The 14530-nt window shown below is 55.2% G+C and overlaps 1 long non-coding RNA gene across 1 annotated transcript; it reads left to right on the top strand.

Annotated features, from left to right (window-relative positions):
* Positions 1-745: 745 nt before the first annotated feature.
* Positions 746-9906, top strand: LOC115349647. Its single transcript, XR_003926180.2, has 3 exons — positions 746-1245; positions 5325-6082; positions 6752-9906. It is a non-coding gene; the product is annotated as an uncharacterized LOC115349647 (long non-coding RNA).
* Positions 9907-14530: the final 4624 nt, after the last annotated feature.

A 14530-nucleotide genomic window follows, 5' to 3' on the forward strand; every position in this document is an offset into this window, starting at 1 on the left:
GCCCACCCAATTGGGGTGGATGCTATGCTGACTCTTTGCAAATCAAACCATTTATTTCCAAAGCGTTTTTTGCCCAAATTGAATTTTCCATTGGGCAGCAAAGGTGCTTTGTTTGGCTCTTTGTTTACAAGGAAAAATGCGCACCAGAAAAAAGCCCAGTAGGTGTAGGTTAACTTTCAGCTTGAAGCTGTTTCACTTGCCATGAAGGAATGGTGCAGGTGTCTCAAATCAAACATGTGCATGAGTCTTTGCAAGATTAGATCTTGTAGTTTGTCTTCCTGAATGTGTAAATATATCCAAGGGAAACCTTTGCCCTGGTGGCAACTCAGGATAATTTCCAGTCTATCTCAAAAAGAAATCTTGAATAAAAATAGGAAGATTTAGACACACAAAACCCTCCAAAAGACGTAAACAATCTGTCTTCAGAAGGGATGTATTTAAAGCAAATCAGAGAGCAAGTAATATCAGGAGCCTTATGGAGATGCTGGACATCTGAAACCCCATGCTGGAAGACGTTACACAAATGATGGTAATTCAGGTAGGGCACCAGGTAAAGCCTAGCTGTGGGTCATGCTGCTCCAAAAAGGGGGGGAGCATAAATGTTTTATACAGGGCCGAAATGCCGGGGCTGTCCTCCTGGCTGTGGAGCTGCCTATTGCTTGATGCTGGATATGCAATTCCTGTCCAGAAGGGCTCACATCCGCAAATGAGGTATACAGGCTGAGGAGCGCTTTGAACCAGCATCTACAAGCACTCATGTCCCTCTGCCCTGCGCCGCTGGGATCAGAGGCACAGAGGGGCTCGGGGAACAGGGCAGTGCGAGCAAGGTAGTGGCGAGCCATGTCCTCTGCGTGCCCGTGAGCACTGAGGCTGAAGGAGCTGGATCTCAAAACAGAGGTGCAGTTCCCAGCTGGGCCAACCTTTCCCATTTCTCAGGGATGTCGCTGGGATGTTAACAGGGATGCAGGAGAGGCTGGCTGGGAGAAATCTAAGCGGCTGCTTTTCCCAGGCTCCCCAGCAGTGATGTATCTGCCCAGTGCCAGTGAAGTGTTATTGCCACGGGCTGGGTGGTAGCCCCAGGGCACCCTGCCATCTCTCTGAGTCAGCTGGCCCAGATATGAAAGAAAAAACAGAGGTGGGACCTACCAACCCAGCAACTGCCACCCCAAAATCTGCTGGCATGGAGAAGGCATGTTGGTAGGGCTGCAGAAACAGCCTGAGCTATATCCAAGAGGATGCCTTCAGGTACCGTGCAGGGAAGATTTCCAGGCTGAGCTTCTGGGTAGCAGTGTGGTGTCAGAGGTGTGCAGCATGTCCGTGCATGGCCCAGGGGAGGCAGGAAAATCTTCCTGCTCTGCCTTCATCCCTGTCTGCCAGATGGAGGGAAGGTGTTGCAGCATCCTCAAACCCCAGTGCCCTGGGGCCTGAGATTGCTGTCCTAGTGCCTGGGTTTGCAAGTGATGCTCAGGGTTTGTGACTGACTCACACCCTGTTTCCCTGCATGGGTAAAGGGCTCATATACCACTTAGAGAGCCTGGACTCCAGGACTTCATTCATCCCAAAGTGGCTGGCTGGGGCTCTGGTGTCACCTGAGCAGTCTGATGGCACAGGGCGGAGGAAACCCAGGATTTAATCATCTCATCAAAGGTTTGGAGACCTCCAGCATCTCCAGCAGGGCTGCCACCTCTGCTTTAAATTAAGAGGTAGGAAAAGTTAAACAGAGTTAAGAGGAGGGGAAGAAGAATAAAACATGGATGGAGCCAGCCCTGTGTTAGAGATAGGAGGCGTACGGCTGGGGGAGGAGGAGAAGAGCGAGGAAGGGGCTGGCTGCTCCCTGCCAGCCGCTTGGGTAATATCAACGGCGGTCATGTGCAGAGATCTGCTTTCGGCATAGCCCGCATGTTTGTGCGGCATGGGGAGGGGTGCGAAATCAGCTCCCGCTTCCAGGAATCCTCCCAGCACAGGATATGCGGCGGGGAGCTGGTAAACATGATACAACTGCTGAGCTGTAACTCAATCAGTGCCCTGCATTAGCTGCTCCCTGCCCGGGGACCTCACTAGCCTTATGGCTTCTTGGGGTGTCAGTGCATGGGACAGCGTGTCCCAGGGCAAGGGGCATTGCTGGCTGTGGGTTGGGAGTGATGGGAAGCGTGGTGGGGAGCTTCCACCGAGGGTCTGGGGGCCAGGGCAGCTTCTCCAGCCCAGGGCGGGTGGATATTCCTCGGGTGCAGCCTGGGTCCAGCTGCTGCTTGCAAACCCTCTCTGGCCTCAGCCACGGGCTCCTGATGTCAGAAATAGCCACTTGGCCGAGAAGCAAACATCTCCCCCGACCTTCCCTTCCCCACCTCCCCATCCCGGCGGCGACAGGAGCCGCGGGTAACAGCCTGCACCCATTCACAGATAACACCAGCTCTCCTGCGCCGGCTGCCAGCACGCCTCGAGCTGCTCCTAATCTGCCTGTTCGCAAAAATACATCTCGCTTGGGCTTTTTGTCCCCCTCCCTCCCTTCCCTGCCACTCAGGAGAGCTGAGCTGCTTTATCACTGCGCGCAGGGAAACCATGACCTCCACTGCCTGCTGTCCCCTTTGGCTGCTCATCCCTGGGAGCGGTGGTGGGCTGGCATGCCAGCTGGGGACACGTGAGGGGACATGCGAGGGGACACCCGCTGCTGTGCGGTGGTGAAGGCAGAGCACCTGGGCCCTGATTTCGCTGTGTCCCCAGATGCGAGAGGAGCAGGGTGGGAAGGGGATTTTGCTATCACAACAAGTTATGTTAATTAGACCAGTGTCAGGCTTGCAGATGGTTTCTGCTAGCAGCCTTGACGTGGGGGCTGAGTATTGATGACCCCAAGCACGAGACCTGGGTAGGTAGGAATGGGAGTGAAATTAGTTACTACGGAGCATAAAGCTGCACGGTGAGGATGGGGAAGAAAAGCTCCTGCTGCTGCTTTGGGGCTTCTCTGAAGTGGCAGCGGAGGAGATGCCTGGGGGCAAGGACATCACGAGGGTGAGATGCTCTCGGTGGGTGGGGACGGGCTCCCCACGGCACAGGGGACCGCTGTGCCCAGCCTGGCCTGCCTGCAGCAGATTTGGATGAGCGGGGCAACAGGGTGCTCGGAGGGGTGGGAGAGCCCAGGGGAGATAGGAAGAGCTTGGCTGGCCTGGCTTAGCAAAGCAGGGAGCGCAAGGGGGACGTGGAGCCTGTCCCCTCCTGACCCCATACCCAGTTCTTCAGCAAATTGGCCCCAGTTGATTTCTAAATATATTCTTCAGCTGAGACCAGGGAAGGACAGGATCTGGCCTTTTTTTTTTTTTGTCCTCAACTTCATTTCTTTCACGAAGGGGGACACAGCCAGGGGAGGCAGGGCCTGGCCAAGCAGCCCCCTGTGGGAAACGGGGTGGGTTTCGTGCCACCCGCCGGTTTATTTGTATTTTTAGAGCGCGCCGCAGGCACGAGGTCACCAAAGTGAGTGAAATTCCACCCCGGAGTGGCTCCCCGTCCCCATCCCACTCCTCGGGGACAGGCTGGAGTCAACAGCTGAGCCAGGGCTCAAGTGTCCTGGCTGCGGCAGTGCCCGGCTGAGGCGAGGGGCTCGGGCAGCTGGGTGGGTGGGTGCCGGGGCTCTGGGTGGAGGAGCTGGGGACCAGCAAGGTGGTGGGCAGAAGACAGCCCTCCTGATTTTATCACTCCTAGAAGACCCCCCCGGGAGTGAGGGTCTGGCTGTGCCATGCTGGAGACCCCGGTCTTGGGGGTGGCACAGGGTGCCCGAGGGCTCTCGAGGCAAGTGATCTCAGCAGGGGATATGTTTGGTAGGACAATGGGCACCCTGCCCCGAGGGAGCTGGGGCCCGGGGATGCTGAGACGAGACTGGGACAAACTGGGGACGGGTGGGGAGCCTGAATACGTCGAGGAGGAAGCAATGGTGTACCATGGTTGCTCAATGGAGTGATGAGTTGGCAACGTGGTGAGTCAAAAGCTGGGGAGGGGGGGGAAAATACTAGCAAACAGGAATGTGTGGGGGCTTAAAATGGCACAGCACATCTTCTTGAGGACAGGGTCTCTTCATCATCTCCAGCAACAAGTGATGCAAGTGAAGCACCTCACTAGGGCTTGGCATCGACAGCAAGTGAGTCAGGCAGGCGGGAGTCCCACCTCTTGAATCACTGCTGGCAGCGATGCTGGACGCAGCCTCGCCTTGGCACTGGGAGCTCCCCCTTCCCGCTTTTGCTTGCAAGGGGTGATGGAGTCACAGCCCCCATGGGGTGGCTCCAGGGGAAGATGGTCACTTTATGAGCTAAACCTGAAATAAAGAGAGAAACTGTCCCCTGGGATGCTGACCCAACTGGAAAGCATAGTAAGAGATGCTCCCAGGAAGAGCAGAAAGTGTCAGATCCTTGCTTTAAGGCAAGCTGAGAGTTGTTTGAGAGCTGCTCCTTGCGAGGTGTGAAACATCTTCCTCTGCTTTTTCTGATGGTCTTCTAGGAGATGGTTTTCCCTGCTTGAGCTACCCAAACGCTTGGCATCGCCCGGTTCAGGTGGCCCAAGCACCCAGCGGTGATCCCATATGCGGGGGGGGCCAGTTGCTTTCATCCAGAGATACATACACTGATAGGAGTCAATAGGACAAACGTTCAAACCATGGCTTGAACCTCAAAGGTAGTGCCGAGGAGCTCTGCGCAAGGGAGCCGAACCCCAGGAGAAGGGGATGCAAAGCACTGTTCTTATTGCAAGAAACACAGCACAGCCTTTTCCACGGCTGCTGTGTGGCACTTTGCGGGCTTGCATCAGGGAATAACATACCCTGTTATATGTGGCCTGGCATTTCACTAGCCTGCCCCCCACCCCCTTTGATCTCAGACCTGGGGACTGGGATCTCTTTTCTGAGCCATCCTTCCCTGGTGTGGTGGCACAGGACAATGTGATGGGGAGAGGCTGGCTGGCTGTGCAGGGCAATAGAGCGGGCAGGGAATGCCCCATGGGCATGCTGAGTCCTCTCTGCCTGTCCATGCTGAAAGCAAGGGCTCCCTCCACCCTGTGCCCACACCTCACCTCCAACGCACTACAGTTTTGGAGTGATTTTTTTCCCTCTAATACACAACCCAGTGCCTGCCTGCACCTCCTGGGTGTCATACTGCCAGACCATGGCTCTGCTCTGGAGCATCCCCTCTTTTTTTTTTCCCAGGCCTTGTTCTCAAAGATTCATCCCCCTTTTTTCCAAAGCAGGCTGTTTCCCCTAATAGCAAGCGCCCAGCCGCCAGCAGCTGAAGGCTCAGTTGCTTTGCCTTATGCACAAAACTTTCCACTTGTGCTTTTCGTCTTTCCAGCCGAGGGAAGCCTCTCGCCTGCAGAAGCGTGCGGGAAACGTCTGCCCTCCTGTGTTCAAAGTCCCCTCCAAAGAGAAGCCAAGGGTGCACTGACCTCACGGAGTAAATATTTTCCATGACATCTTCCGACATCTCCTTTTGGGCTCTGTACCTATAGCTGACCCGGCTCCGGGTTTGCAGCCAGCCTGCCTGAACTCCGCTGGTGCAGGGAACGGGGCTGAATTCTGCCTTCTCCTTGCTTCCCTACATGTCCCCATAAAATGCCACTGCCTGAAGGTTTCAGTGACCTCTCTGGACCACCCCCCCAGGGACTTTGCTGGCAAACGAGGTGGCTTGTAGACACTGAATCCTGCCAACTTGCTGTGATGGTTTCTCCAACACCTCCCCTCACCCACTCGCAGATATAACACACTTGTGGTTACGGGCTGCTGCCAAGCCAGCTGGGATGCTGGAGGCAGCAGCCTTAGAGCAGGCGCGAAGCATCCGTGGGCCAGAGCTGGGATGCAGGGAGGTTGTTTTGAAGTGGGAGCAACTTGTCACCAGGCAAAGGAGGGGACACTTACTGACTCCGTATCCTTGCTGCTCACCCAGCTGAATGAGAAGGATGATCCAACAGCTATTTTCCACCTCCAGCCTCTTACTGCTCTTGTTGTGTTGTTCGCCTATGGACTCCTTCCCCTGACAGCGCTCTTCTCGAGGGGACAGTCACATCTGGCGCTGATCCACGATGGGTCTTGGCTGCTGGATTTACAACGCAGGTACTGCAGAGCCCAGGGCTCTTCATGGACGAGCTCTATTTTATTTGCAACCACAAAAAGTCGGTGGCTTTCCCCCACCGTTGGTTTGCTAAGAGGAGATGCTGTGGTCATTGTCCTCTCGGGGCTTTTCAAACCACGTGCTGGTTCCCAGGCCCAGCGCGGTCTCCCGAGAGGGACCAGGGCGTTTCATGCCACTGCGTATAGGATTGGATCCCTACCACCCTTCCTCTTGTGGAACAGGGAGAAAACACAATATGCTGCCAGAAATAATGCCAAGCATGTGGCACACACCAGGAGGTGTCAAAAGATGCTCACGTCAGCCTCACAGGCAGCCCTGTGCCTTCTGCATTGGCCATGTAGGGAGAATTACCCAAGCAATTTGCTGTGGGCATTACAGAGCCCTTTATTTCTAGGGCCAGGTGTCACCTATAGCAAAAGCGCCTCTGCAAATGAGGCAAGGAGACCAGCTATGCCTGTCCTTCTGGTAGCTCCTCCTCAGTTTGTGTAAGAGATACCAGTGTTTCCCAGTTCTGCATGGGAAAAGTGCCGATCTTATCTATAGAGTTATTAGTGCTAGAGAGAAAATGAATATTAAACATCCATTAGCCTGGGTGGTTTTAGGGGTTCTTTTTTGGCTTCTTAGCAAGCTTTTTTTTTTTTTTTTAACAGATCTCTTTTCGGCAGCCAGGGAAGTGTTTTCCACTTGATCCACAGCTTGCCTGGTGGTAGCTTCACAGGAATGCTTAAGGATTTAGTGGAGTGCTTGGTTGGACCAGCCTGTGACTTCCAGATATTGTTCTGCACCTGCTGCAGAGCAAGTGATGGACCTCCTCCCTTCATCCCATGCTCTTGAAGAAATGTGTGTGTCTATGTGTGTGGTGCCCAGCACTCCCCTATGGCTGCAAGCCGCACGGTCTTGTGCTGACGCATCAAATGCACAGGCTGCTTTTGATGAGCTGGAAAAGAGGGTGAGCTCATTTGCCCGTCCACTGAAGATGCACATGTCACTGGCACATTTTTGCACCTATTTTTGTCTGCTCCTTGGAAGAGGCATGAATCCTTGCTCTTAACCAAGTGCTGCACTCCTCCTTGCAAATACCAGGGTGGATCTCTGCTCCTGGAGGACATGAAGGCTGTTATGGTGTATCCCACCTGAAGGTGACAGCTCAGTATCAGGGGAAATGGGACTCTGCTGGAAGTACCTGCCTGTTGGACATGGCAGGCTTTTGGGGAGGGGTGTTGCATCATATGTTGGAGGTTGACACTTCGCTGGATGTATAAATCTCGGCTTTCCTGGAGGCCTGGCTCTTCCCTGGGGCTGCTGCTCTGTCTCCTCGTGTTTCTGGGTAGAGGAAGCTGCAGCTAACCTCACCACAAACACAAATTAGTTGTTTTTTTGTTGCTTTTTGGGTTGCGGGGTTTTTTTTGGTTTTGTGTGTTCAGTTGGAACAATAAAACATCTGTTCCTGAGCCCAGCAGCTGGACCAAAATGAAATGACGTTAGCATCAATTATCCTCCGGGATGGGGAGGCTGACGGGAGAATGGTGCAGATTTCCTTAACACTGAATAACAAATGAGAACAACAGCTTGGCTAGGTGGCTCGTGTTCCCGGAGAGTCTCCAAACAACCCGCCAGCTCCAGCCCTCACAATGGGGCACCCACTGTTGTGCACCGCTGCTCTGGGTACCAAACATTAGCTGTGGGGTGAGTGGCAGAAATGCTTTTGCAATGATCAGAGAATGAGACCCATTTTTGGTGGAAGGGCTTACGGATACTGTGGTGGCAGAGACTTTTCTGAATGCACCAACACAATAAAAATACCCTGATACAAAATCAAAGCACTTTTTGGGGGGGGGGGGGGGCGTGCTGCAGGGCTGGATGTGCACCCACCTGCTGCAGGGCCAGCGCAGAGAGCCCCAGCTGGGACATCATCTATGGTGGGCACAGGCAGCCAGTCTGGAGCAGAGCTGGGGTTCACAGAGGGATGGGATGATGCAGAATCACGTTCCCTGGGTACAGAAAGGGGCTATTAACGGGGAAAAAGGGAGGGGGGGGCGATGGAGCACAATGGCTCTGATTTGTTGGCAGTCGTGACCTACAGTCCCTGGCAGCACCTCAAAGCAGCTGTGAAGTGCCAGTCGGTGGCGATGCTTTGGCGCGTGATACGGGCGCCTGACCCTGGCGTAAGGCTGGGACACGGGCTGCCCAGTGGGGAGGGCACCGACCCGGCTTCTCCTCCCTGGGGCCCTGCAGAGGAAACCCGAGCACACTTGTGATGGGCTGAGCGCTCCTGGGACATGGTGGCTTTGCTTTCCAGGGCTCTCCCCAAACCCATCTGCCCTGCTAGCCATGCCTGGGTAGATTTTACCTCTTACAGGACTCAGGTTGCCTTTCTGCCCAAAGTTGGGTGGATGCAGCCGCCGCTATGGACAAGGTGGTGTCAGGTTCCAAGCCAAGGATGGACGTGCAGATACTGCGAGCGTGCACACACACAAAAATACCCTCCTGTCCCATCCTGAACAAGCTCACTGGAAGGTGGTTATTCCCCCACGTCCCGGTAGCACAGAGAAAAACCGTGACTGTGGGAAAACTCAACAAAATTATGAGAGAGTAGCATTTTTATGAGCGAGCTGCTTTATACCTGCACAGCCAGATGCCTGAATAACTTAAAGCAGGCTTCAGGAAATAATTTGGGCTGCTGCAATTTTGAAGCCTCTAAAATAGCTTTCCTGCTCCCAGGGGAGCTGTGAATTTTTAGGCCTGACAGCTTCCAGCACCCCGCAGGTGAGGTACAGCTGCTCAGTGTGGAGAACCCCCCCGCCGTGGGGCAGGGCTGGGGGAAAATGGGGCTTATGGGGCTCACTAGTGATGCTTGTTGCAATTTTTGGAAGGAAAGTGAGTGTTTGGGATGAGAAGCAAGGGAAAAAGCGCCTGCTTGAGAATAACAGCTTGCTTCGAAAACCCAGCAGCATCAAGCACCCATTTTGTCTGGCTTCTTCCTTGAACGTCATGGGTACCACCACGGGACAGTGTGTCTGTGATGGGTGCGTGCCCTGGGCTCTGTTGCGGTGCATCTGCACACCCAGGTGCACTCCAGTGCTGCAGCTCTCGCAGGAGCATCACTCAGCAAAGACACTGCTGAGAAAACCCCCTTGCTTGCTTGCCTGAGCTGTTTTACTCTAATCCCTATTGCCTTTGGCCTCCAGCCTCAGTTATATCAACAAGGCACACTGGGCCAAAACTACCCCAGGTGACACGTCCGACGTGCATCGCCTCTCTGCTCCGAGTCTGGGCTCTGTGGGTGCTCCTGCCCTGCCCTCTCCTACCAGAAAATGGAGTCCAGCTGGGAAAATCCCCAAAACTTCACTCAGAAGAAACTTGGCAGAATTAGGAGCAAAAGTAAAGGAAGCTTTAGCTTAAAAGAATAATAATTAGAAAAAAATCACTTTTTGTCCCAGAGCAACTGAACTTACTCCAGTATGTCTATTTTTTGTTATTTTGTGTACTGTACTTCAGCCTGTTTTCTCAAGCCTTGCAAAAGTGAGTGTGTCGTCATTCTGTTTGCCTGTCCGTTCCCTTACTAACATGCTGAACTGGCTGATTTTGGGTAGGTCTGGCAAAGACATTAATTCCTCCGCAATATTCAGGTCTTTCTGGCTGTATGAAAATAGGTGCCAGTGCTGGAAGCTGGGCTGATCTCTTGCAGAGGGGGAAAGGCCTGTTGGGTTCCTGGTTTCCCAAAAACTCCCGGGGCAGTAATCCCATTACCTGGAGCATCAGGCAGCCGGGGAAGTGTCCGAGTCGGCACACAGCAGCCTGGGCAGCAAGGGGAGCAATCCGGGATGCCCTGTGCAGGATGCGGGCGGGCAATGGATTTAATAAGAAAAGCTTTTTCCCTCCCTCCCAAGGATGGATTAGGGAAGAATTCGTCAGCCAGACGTAAAACTTGGTAATCCCTTTGTGCCGGGATGAGGAGGGCTGTGCTGAGAGCCCAGGGTTTGCGTGCGGGATGGGGTTGCCCTGACTCCAGGCATCTCTTCCCCTCCCAGCCTGGCAGCACAAACAGCTTGGAGAGACCCTTTGGTGCATTGGGATCTGGAGGGATGGAGCCAAGATAAAGGCTGAGCTCCCTGCACCCTGCCTGATTCTCCGGTGATCCATCTGAAGTCTTGCCTTTTCTTCTTTTGACCCAGTTAGCAGTGGCCTGCTTTTCCCAACCTGCTTGGTAATCCTAAGTAACAGGAGGCAGATGCCTAAATGTCTCTTGAAGAGCTGGACCTTAATCCCTACCTACAGCTCTGGTGCTCTGGCTCCCTGTAAGCTGTCACACATCTGCAAGGACTGAGCCTCCCGCGCATCACCCTCCCCTATCCGGGACAAAATGTGTCCTGAGGGGCGCGGGGTGGTGGGAAACAGGGTTTTGTGGTCACCAGCCAAGGAGCCAGTGGGGCAGAGCTGGGATATGCAGCACCCACCTACGGATCATCACCCAGAGGAGGGTTCAGAGAGCTGGATGGGACAGAAAATGCTGAACAAGGTGCAGGAGGAGCACTGGGTGTATGCAATGCAGTCGCTGGCCTAGGGGAAAGGAGGTGGGGTAGGGAAAGAAGAGGAAAAAGCAAGGCAGGGGCAGCGTGCTGTCTGCCACATGGCATCTGAGACACTGGTGGGATGCTCCGTGTGGGTGGTGACCAGGCAAGGGATGCCCGGCTCTGCCTTGTCCCAGTGGCTCTGGAACTCTTCCTGCTGCTGGGATAGGGCATAGCCCCAGGCTGGGGTTAAAAATGTAGTAACATCTGCATCCCACCTCAGTGGGTGTTTTGTGCTCCCTAGGGCTCCCATTCAGCCCTTTTGGCTCAGGGGCTGCCTCCAGCCCCCAACCCAGCCTCGGGCAGCTCTGGGGGGGGGCTGTGGGGCTGCTGGGGCCAGGAGCTCTCCTCCCCCCAGCCCCCTCACCCCTTCATTTCAACACACGCCTCCACCTCTGGCTTGTTTGCACAGCTCAAAATGTTCCGAGCATTATCAGTGTTTGCACTTTTGCCACTGTTTGTGCTAGTTGCATTTTAAAGGCAATCAAGTCAAGCATTGTTTGCTTACAAGGGAACCGTATTTTTTTCCCTCATTAGACAATCCAGCACTCCCCCTAAAACACGGCACCAACCACCCCTGTAAGCCCTGGGCCTGCTCAGGCTACCGGGGACGATGTCCCTGGAGGAAAAGGGGCGTTATGTGTGCAAATGGACGCCGTGCATCACCCCATGGCTCTGCCTGCCAGGCTCTACACTCCATGGAGGGGGCTGAAGCCAGCATCCCCCCTCTTTCACCTTTCAGCTCGTCCCCTGAAGCAGGTGCCGAGGTATCCTAGGCCACACAGCCCCGGCAGGCCCTTTTCCAAGTGAACTGGTATTACCCCTGGCAAAGCCGCTTCACCCCAACTAAGTCCCGGGGCTTACGGGAGCAGAGTGGGAGCCGGGTGCCGCTGACGACACCGGGTGATGCAGGTCCCACCGGTGCGGGAAGGCGACCTCGCGTGTGCTGCCGTCCCCGTACGCTGACACCGCCTCCCACGTGCCAGCTCCGACATGCTGTCCCTGTCCGGTGGGTTAAACATTAACAGGTTGGGGCCAGCGCAAGGCCAGATGAGTCTCAGGAGTGACTCGGGGAAGGATGTTATTTCTGGAGAAAGCAATACTAAGAAAGTGCCCTCCTCCATGCTGCTTGGTAACCCTCTCTGATCTGGCTGCTCCTCCATCCCTGCTCATGGAAAGCTTTCTTCCATCATCCTCCTCGGCTCCCCAGCTGCTTTCTCCATCTTTCGTTCTGGTTGAGCAGGGGCTTGCTGAGCTGCTCAGCGTGTTGCTCCGTGGACGGTATATTTCATACACCATCTAAGGCTGACCTGGCCAAGGAGATGCTGCTGGGGTGTGTGCTAAGCCTCTCGGGGTGATGCCAGCTCCGCCACTGGCCCCGCTGCCCCTCCGAGCCCTTGGTACCACTCCAGCACCCTCGCAATGGGTCAGAGCCCATTGCAAATCCTGCTCTCCGCAGCCCCTGGGGCTCGGTGGCTGGAGGGCGACCACAGCTGCCCATTTTTCCTGCAAAGGCAACGCTTCTTGCAACCAATCCACAGATTAACGTAAGGCATTTTCTCTGCCCTGCCAGGGCACACATGTCCTCTTGAAAGAGCAGCCGTGATGGCTCAGCACCAGAAATACAGTGTAAACAAGGTGTCTGCCGGCACCCAGCTCTGCAGGGACAGCCTGGGGCTGGAAGGGGCCAGAAAAGGCACAAACCACGCAGCTGTCAGTGGGATTTAAGCTCGCAAAAAGAAAAAAAAAAAAAAAAGAAAAAGAAGAGCTGTGGAAATGGCAAAGCTCTCTCTGGGCTGTAAATAATGGCAGCAGCCGGCTTGCCGCGACCCGAAATGTCGGTGCTGTGCTGCAGTGCCGGGCGGCTAACCCTGCCCTCTCCTGGACACCAGCTCACCGGCAGCCGGGCCCCTTGGGGAAATTTCCTGAATTTTGAAATGATCCCCCAAGAAATGCAGCCTTAGCTGTTTGAGGGGTGCAGCTCACACAGGCCTGTTGGGCCAGGGGGGCTGGGGGAGGATGGTGGCATAGCAGAGCTGGTTTAGACCGTGAGGCCGTGCTCCTTGGATAAGGAAGAAAGAAACGTGGGAATGCCATCTGCAAACCAGGACTAAAGCACGGGGAAGCCCTAAGAGAGAGGGGGGCATGTGGAGGAGCCCCACAAGCTGCATCCCCGCAGCGGGGATGAGGTCCTGCAGCTGTGGGACACGGCCACGGGGCAGGATGGGACTGACCGAATCGGCGTAACCCCTCTGGTGTGCCAGTGGCACTGAGCCAGGGACAGCCCTCGCTTTCCTGCAGCACTCATGCATTTGTGTGCAATGCCTGGGTTCGTACCCTCAGGTCCTGGGGCTGTTGTTTTCCACCCCTGCTGCCCAGGGACGAGTGAGTGCTGCTGGCACGGCAGTGCAGGGAGCCACGGGAAGGTGACTGCTGTCCCACCACGCTTTGGCCTGACGGCTGGTTTTGCCTGGCGTGTCATTTCTTTTTTGGTGGCTGCTGGCGTTACCTGTAATAAAGCAAACAGTGTGCCTGACTCAGCTTTAAATCTGTGTGCTGTGTTTACTGAGATGGCCAGGAAAGTTTGGGCTGGGATCACTAATGGGAAGCACAGATGGGACAGGGAAAGGCACATCGCTTGGTGCATCCTCACGCCTCCTTGGCCTTGGCAAGTAAGCACTGGTGGCTCCCTGAATTTCCCATTTTTCTCATGGGGACCATTTTCCAGACCAGGAATGAATGGCCACAGTCTGCCATGTAACTTCCAGCTGCGCTCTCCATCTCAGAGGGGATGGCTGCTGCAAAGCAGAGCGAGGCTGCAGCAATGCCTGGCTGCCTGCAAACCCAGCGCTGCGGCCCCCAGCCTCTCAGTAATGCTGGGGGGGGTTATTTGGCAAGCCAGGGTGGATGTCACTTGCTCTGGGGAGGAGGAGGCACCCACTGCAGCTGTAATTCACAGGTCTGGAAAGCAGCCCGGGACGTGCCTGGTGCCGCCTGCTCCCACCCAGCGTGGGTTGAGCCGTGCAGGTGGGCACAGGGCGCCTGGCACACGCTGGCACTCAGGGAGCTCATCCTTGCCCAGCGCAGCCTTGGCTGCAGCTCCTCTTTCCATCCTGTCCTCCCGGAGCATCTCTCCCCCTCCTCCTGCCACAGCCAACAGCTCACCCCCGCTTGCAGGTCCGGGCCAGCGGCACTCCTTGGAGTACTCCAGGCTCTGCCAGTGCTAATTTCCCTAAGAAACAGTGATGCCAACATGTTGCAGGCACTGCAGCATGGTGCAAGCTTATGGGATTAATCCTGCCTTAGCCCAAACCCAGGCACTGCAGTGTGGGGTGAGCTTGGGTAGGAGACACACTCGGCTCCCTGTATCGCATCCCAAAGCCCGCAGGCAGGGAGCAGGGGCTGACATGAACATTCCCATGGTGCTAATTGCTGTCTGTAATCCCAGGATTATGTTTTACTGCTTGTTATATCCCTCTCACAGCTCCCAGCTCCGTTCCCTACCCCAGGCCAAACCAGAGCACAGCAGGCCTTGGGATCCTCCTAATTAAATGCTTTTTTTTTTTTTCATTGCATTTTTTAATGCAGTTTAAAACACATGACATAAAGACACAGCTCAGCTCAGAGACCCACATCCTTCTGCCACCCAGCCTCCAAACCCACCCAGCATGTCCCTTGGGATCAGAAACCGAGTGGCGAGCCCGAGGGGACAACTGCCACCGGGCTCTTGGTGGACCCCCCAGCACCTTCACTTGCGGTGGCTATAAAAAAGGACCCATTTTTTGGGTGTGTCTCGAGCTGCTGGGGTCCATCCTGCAGCACTGGGCAGAGCAGAGCCCCGCTGACCCCAGACAGAGC

Source organism: Aquila chrysaetos, chromosome 12, assembly GCF_900496995.4.
Source record: "Aquila chrysaetos chrysaetos chromosome 12, bAquChr1.4, whole genome shotgun sequence".
NCBI lineage: Eukaryota > Metazoa > Chordata > Aves > Accipitriformes > Accipitridae > Aquila > Aquila chrysaetos.